Source organism: Apium graveolens, chromosome 7 (genome assembly GCF_009905375.1).
Source record: "Apium graveolens cultivar Ventura chromosome 7, ASM990537v1, whole genome shotgun sequence".
NCBI lineage: Eukaryota > Viridiplantae > Streptophyta > Magnoliopsida > Apiales > Apiaceae > Apium > Apium graveolens.
In genome coordinates, this window is record NC_133653.1 from 200,387,788 (window position 1) to 200,393,929 (window position 6,142).

Here is a 6,142-nt window from a genome sequence, read left to right on the forward strand (position 1 = left end):
TTGATTACGTTTATACTGAACCAATGCAATTAATATAAATTTCAACAAATATTATCGAGTTTAACTATACAATTGAACCCATTCCTTACAAAATTAAAGCTAAATTCTTGAAAAAATTAATAAAAAACTGGCAAGGCTTAACAGCTTAATAGCTTGGGATAGTAAAAATACTTACACATCATTGTACGGCAGGAGAAAATGCTGCCCTTTCCTAGAATCTTTAAATCTTGTACACAATTCACGCGACCTCTGCACTGCACTGCCACATCCAATGGCACCGATTGTGCCTGGATCTACAAAACTAATCATGTTGACCATCTTATGCTTCTTCACATATTCATTCAAGAAGCTACAAATTAAATTAAGCAGTCCTTAGTAAAGATTGTCATATTTATTCCAAGGCTATATACTCCGAAAAAAAACTTAAAATGAAAAGCTTACTGAATAAAAAGGCAAATGACAGAGCCGGCCATTTCACCGCCAGAGCACACTGCATGTATATCAGATAAGAACATGATTTGCTTCTTTGTAAAGCCAAATGCTTCTTTGCTTAGCTCAAAAGAAATTTTTCGGCCACCACTCAAGGCTTCCTTTGCCCATGTCCACAAACGTTTCATTGCAGAAGGATAATTCGGACCAATTTGAACAACAAGCTCTGGTTCAACATCTTCAATTACTTTATACGTCTTCTTCATTTTCTTAGCACGGGCTTTCTTGGTTTTCTAAAACAATTGCAAATAAAAATAATTAAAAAAACAAACTAAACAAACACATAGTACATATATTAACCATACTAAAAAAGCATTCTGACCTTGGCGGCCAAAACATGAGAAGTACTGCTATTGTTTCCTGCAATTATCATGTTTCTCGGCCATGCAATAAAAGTTCCCATGGCTTCTTGAACAGTCAAAATTTCATCCCCGATAGGGAAGGGAATCTTAGCATCTCCTTGAATGACTTTAGTGATAGACACCCTTGCGTTCTTTTCTCCAAGACTTACTCCATGGATAGTCTTCTCATGTCCTTCGGAAACGCGTACTTCATCAATTGTTGCACAAGCAACAATGTTGCTCAACGATCCAACAGCCAATCGGCATACAGAACCACCTGAAGAATCCACTTTCATTTCCTCAACAGCCCTTCCATTATCATCCTCACCTGCCACCTTTTTATTATCCTCAAGCTCCACCGCTAAATCTACAAACAAATTATCTATCAATGTCACATTTTTATGATCACCTACAGCCACATCCACATCCACATCAACCCCACCCTTAGAGTGACAGCTTGCCTGCTGGGAATTTGGTTTCGGACTACCATCATATTGTACACCATTTTTCGATGAATGTGCATTGTATTTTTCAAATTCAGCAGCCCAAAATGCATCTCTCTCTTTAATAATTTTTGGAGTCTCCTCTGCCATGTACTTTTGAATTGCCTCACGTACCCTTTCTTCCACTGTCCTCGCTTTTTTTTTCCCTCGGAAAATCAAAATAAACCGACTGCTTCACATGAATTCCCTGACCACGTACTCTGCCTCCGTGCTCAGGCTTACCGAGCGCCATTGTTAACACATCATTAGTACCTTCAACTTTAAGCTTTCCTTCCTTAACCTCCTCCTTCATCTTTTTCTACAAAAAATTCAGTAACATTTTTCACCATAAGCACATACATCCTTTAAGCACATTCATCCTTTAATTAAAATATTACACAACTAACACCAATTTGTTTTTACTAGTTATAAGCACATTCATCCTTTAATATATTTAATTTAATAGATTCAATTGCAAGCACAAGAGACAACTTAGTTTACTTGGTGGTACAGGGGACCTAGTAAGTACATTCATTGACAAACTAATCCAAGGATAAAAAAATATTAAAATAAAATATTAACCAACACAGAATACAAAATCTAGACATTTAATATTATGAACCAATTTTCAATATAAACATGTGTATTTGACTCTCTTAGTGAACAGGGGATTATTAAAATATATAATTAACTACTAATATTAAATATGATACAATCAACATGCTACTAGCACTAAAGGCATACAAACAAATCCTAAGTTAAACTAGAGACCACTAATTCGAATTATACATTGTAATAGAAAAAGATAAACTATAGAAAGGCTTCATGTGTATATAATTTATTAAAATTTAACTTTTGAAACTTCAGTTCCTTATTAAAAAATACACAAATATGTGCATCAAATAGAATGGACAATTATATTAATAACTTACAATTTTCTTAGCTTTTTCTGCAACTTCATCATTTAAAAAATTACCATCTTCGTCCATCCTTGCTAGGATCCAAGTGTCCGACCGATCTACTTCCTCTGCATCTGGATGAGATTCAGTCTACATTTACATGTAAAGGATCACATTAGTAATAACATAAACATGCTTGTAAAATTAATATGAAGCAAAAAATGTGCTTGTTATTTCATTTCACTAACCCATTCATTCTCGAGATTAGCATAACCTTTTCGAGACATTCGATGTGGATATTTACTCAGCTTCCTTCTTTCTTGTTGTTCTTTATGAATTTTCTTCATAAAAAGCAGCAATAAGGTTAGAAGATCATAACTAAGTAAATATTAAAATGAATAAAGCTAAGTAGAAATATACCAGAAACTCAGGCGACGTGCGGTCAGCAACAAATATGTCCCAGTGTGATTTTTCTATAAAAGTAAAATCTGCAGGAGGATGTGCAAAAAATTGAGGTTGATCCAGATAAGGAAGAATGTAGTACTTGGTCAGCCGACATTTAAATTCCCTCCATTTTGCCCCGGCCGATCTGAATACCAACTTTTTTGCAGACTCAGGTACAACATAAGCCATCTACGTACATATACCAACAAATTTAAAGTTAAAAGGTGCTAGTTAATGAAGAACAAATAATAAAAATAAAAGTTAAAATGATGGAAGTTATTTATATTCATTTTACCTGCACACAGTCCCAAATTTTTGTCTTTGTCTCTTTAGGAACATATTTCCAAGAATCATGCCAGATCGGGGTTTTGGTTCTTGCCAAAACTCCAATATATGATTGCATCTCTTTACCTTCTTCACCATATGGCTCTCCTTTTGCATTAAAAGACACAGTAAGTTTGATCCCTCGGATCTTGCGTTTCACAATTCGGTGCATCGTTACACAGCCTCGCTTCAATAGTTTTAGTCCTTGAGTATTGTCCGGTTTGGTAACAACTTTTTCTCGTTTTCTTTTCTTTGATATTTTCTTTTGTAAGTTTTCAGAAATGGCCTTCTTCACAGTTTTTGGGGGAGAACTCAATGGAGTGGAGGTCTCGCTATTCGTGGACTTTGTCTTTCTTAAAGCCCTTAGCACACTCATTGTCCTTGGATGGGGTGAAGATCGTGTCTTTTTGAACCCATTCCTGTGAGACGCTTTCTTTTTCAAATTTCCCTTATCTTCCTTGGTCTTCTTCTTAGGAGTAGCCATAACCTATGAAGTACACAAACAAGGAATAAGTACAACATTAACATGACAGTAAACTCAATAAAACTCAAAGACATTACAGGTAAAAGAACCTAAAAACAACAAAAGAATAACCATCTGAGATATCTTAACTTTCCCACTTAAAAGCGTATTATAAATTTTACTTAAAATGACACACTTTGAGTGCCTAAACTAACCAGAGATGTACACAAACAAACATTCAACCACCAATAAAATCTAGCTTATAATCGTACAACTTACGGCATGTGAATAAAGATAAATTATCCATTTATTATAGGACAGTAGCACAGGGCACATTCAACTAACTAATCGACTGCAGAGTTATAACAAACAAACCAGTAATTTTATCTCAAAAATCAATAGAAACATGAAACAAAAAACAAGAAATTAGCACAGTTACAAGATTTCAAACAGAAATTAGCACCCTGTTAATATCCATTTGGAACAAAAAACAAGAGAATAGCAAGAACCGGGGGTTTCATCATGAGATAATTACAGTTTAAAACCAGGGGTTTCATCATCAACACTCAACACTCCACAATTGCATGCAAAATTTACATAATAAAACAAACCAAAGACACTCCACAATACCATCAAACATTGCATGCAACATTCCGCAAAGCAAAGACACTCCACAATACCATCAAACAGAGCATGCAACATTTAAATCTCATAAAATATTGAGTTAAAAATAAAAAACCCCAACATAAATTGAAGAGGGTTTTATAGTTCTAAAATAAATCAAAAAACCCCAAATAAATTGAATAGCATTTTAGAAACTTATTAAAAACATGTAAAAATCAAAAACCCCCAAATATAGATGAGGGCTTTACGGTCTCTAATTGAATTAGAAACATACCAGTATAATCGAATGGAAGAAGAGGAAGAAGATTGTGTGAAGAAGAGGAAGAAGATTGTGTGAAGAAGAGGAAGAAGATTGTGTGAAGAAAATCGCCGTGAAGAAGAGTAACTGATGATGGGGAAGAAGGGGGTTGGGGAGTTATGACGAGGAGTAACTGATGGGGAAGAAGGAGGTTGGGGAGTAAAGTTTTTGGGGGATATTTCGGGGGGATACTAAAAAATAAAGGGGGGAGATGAAATTTAAAAGAGAGGGAAAATGAAAAAAATTCACTTCAAACCAACGGCCTAGATACAGATCTGGTTTAATCCAACGATCAACAAAATCTGTTATTATTTAATTTTTTTAAAACCTAAAAATCAAAAATTAAAATATATATAAATTATCCATATATTTGGAGATATAGTAACTGTTGTAAGATCAACTATCACATAACGGTTCTTACAGGATACCGTTATCGTATGCTATATTATTTAAATAGTAGTTGTGTAACGGTTTCTTACACACACCGTTGTCTCATATATTTTCCAACAAGAGTTTTTTGTCCTAAACCGTTGTCTATAATCTAAAACAAAAATAAGAATAATCTATTATAAAACTTTTAATTTTTAAATGTTCGATGTTTGCGAGTGCACATATGTTGATAAAACATTTGACGTAATCCATAAAAGTTAAATTTTTGGTACCTTAAAAGTTCGATAATCTGATTCGAAGACTTCGATTATATCACTATAAACAAATAATAATAATAATTAAGAATATTACTATAAACAAACGTAGATTACGCTGACAGAGACGTTTGTGAATAAAAATTTATTAAACAACTAATAATTAAGGATATTAAGTTTCTCTTTGTAAAATTTTAAAATAATTAAAGATGGAGTTGTAACTAGGGTGGATCACGGTTTGGTTTGGGACATTTTTTGGCCAAAACTGAAACTAAAACCGTATGTCCTTAATTTTAATATTTAATAAATATAAGTTGAATTTACGACTTATAAGTTGATAAGTAAGTTATGTTTCAAGATGTCAATCTAATCAAAATTCATTAATTTTAATTAGATGTTGAATTGTTGCATTATGATTTTAGTGAAAATAAATGTAAAGCTATTTTATTGAAAGCTGAAAAAGACTTTCATTCATAAGAAAAAAGAATTACTATCGTTGGGATCTGATTCTGCAGTAGAATCAGATCCCAACGATAGTAATTCTTTTTTCTTATGAATGAAAGTCTTTTTCAACTTTCAATAAAATAGTTTTACATTTATTTTCACTAAAATTATAATTCAACAATTCAACATCTAATTAAAATTAATGAATTTTGATTAGATTGACATCTTGAAACATAACTTTATAAAATAAAGTTGATGAAGAAGAAAAAATCAAAATATATTCAGAACAAAGTACGTCGTTACTAACATTCAACTTATCAGCTTATAAGTCGTAAATTCAACTTATAAGTAGGGTCGACTGATAAGGTGACTTATAAGGGGTTACGGTTACGATATAAGGATCACTAGGGGAGGAGAATTTATGATTATGCCTCCTGAGTTAGAGTCTGTCCCTAAATGCGGTTTAGCTTGGTTCACGTGGTTTGCAGGCTATTGCGTGAACCCGTAGGGTTTACCCAGTGCGCACCTGAAGGGTAGCGGCTGCGGGTTACCTACAATAAAAAAAATTATTTGGGGTTAAGATAGGGTTTAAAGTATAATGTTTAGAATAATTGATGAATATGCTTAATAAGAAAGATTCAATTAATATAAAAACACATCGGAACATCTTTTTATAGAAAAGGTATCAAT

At 33.2% G+C, this 6,142-nt stretch overlaps 1 long non-coding RNA gene across 1 annotated transcript; it reads right to left on the reverse strand.

Moving 5' to 3' along the window:
* Nucleotides 1–2,262: 2,262 nt before the first annotated feature.
* On the reverse strand, nt 2,263–2,840 carry LOC141671663 (uncharacterized). Its single transcript, XR_012555201.1, has 3 exons — nt 2,756–2,840; nt 2,460–2,552; nt 2,263–2,361 (listed from the first exon to the last, which is right to left on the reverse strand). It is a non-coding gene; the product is annotated as an uncharacterized LOC141671663 (long non-coding RNA).
* Nucleotides 2,841–6,142: the final 3,302 nt, after the last annotated feature.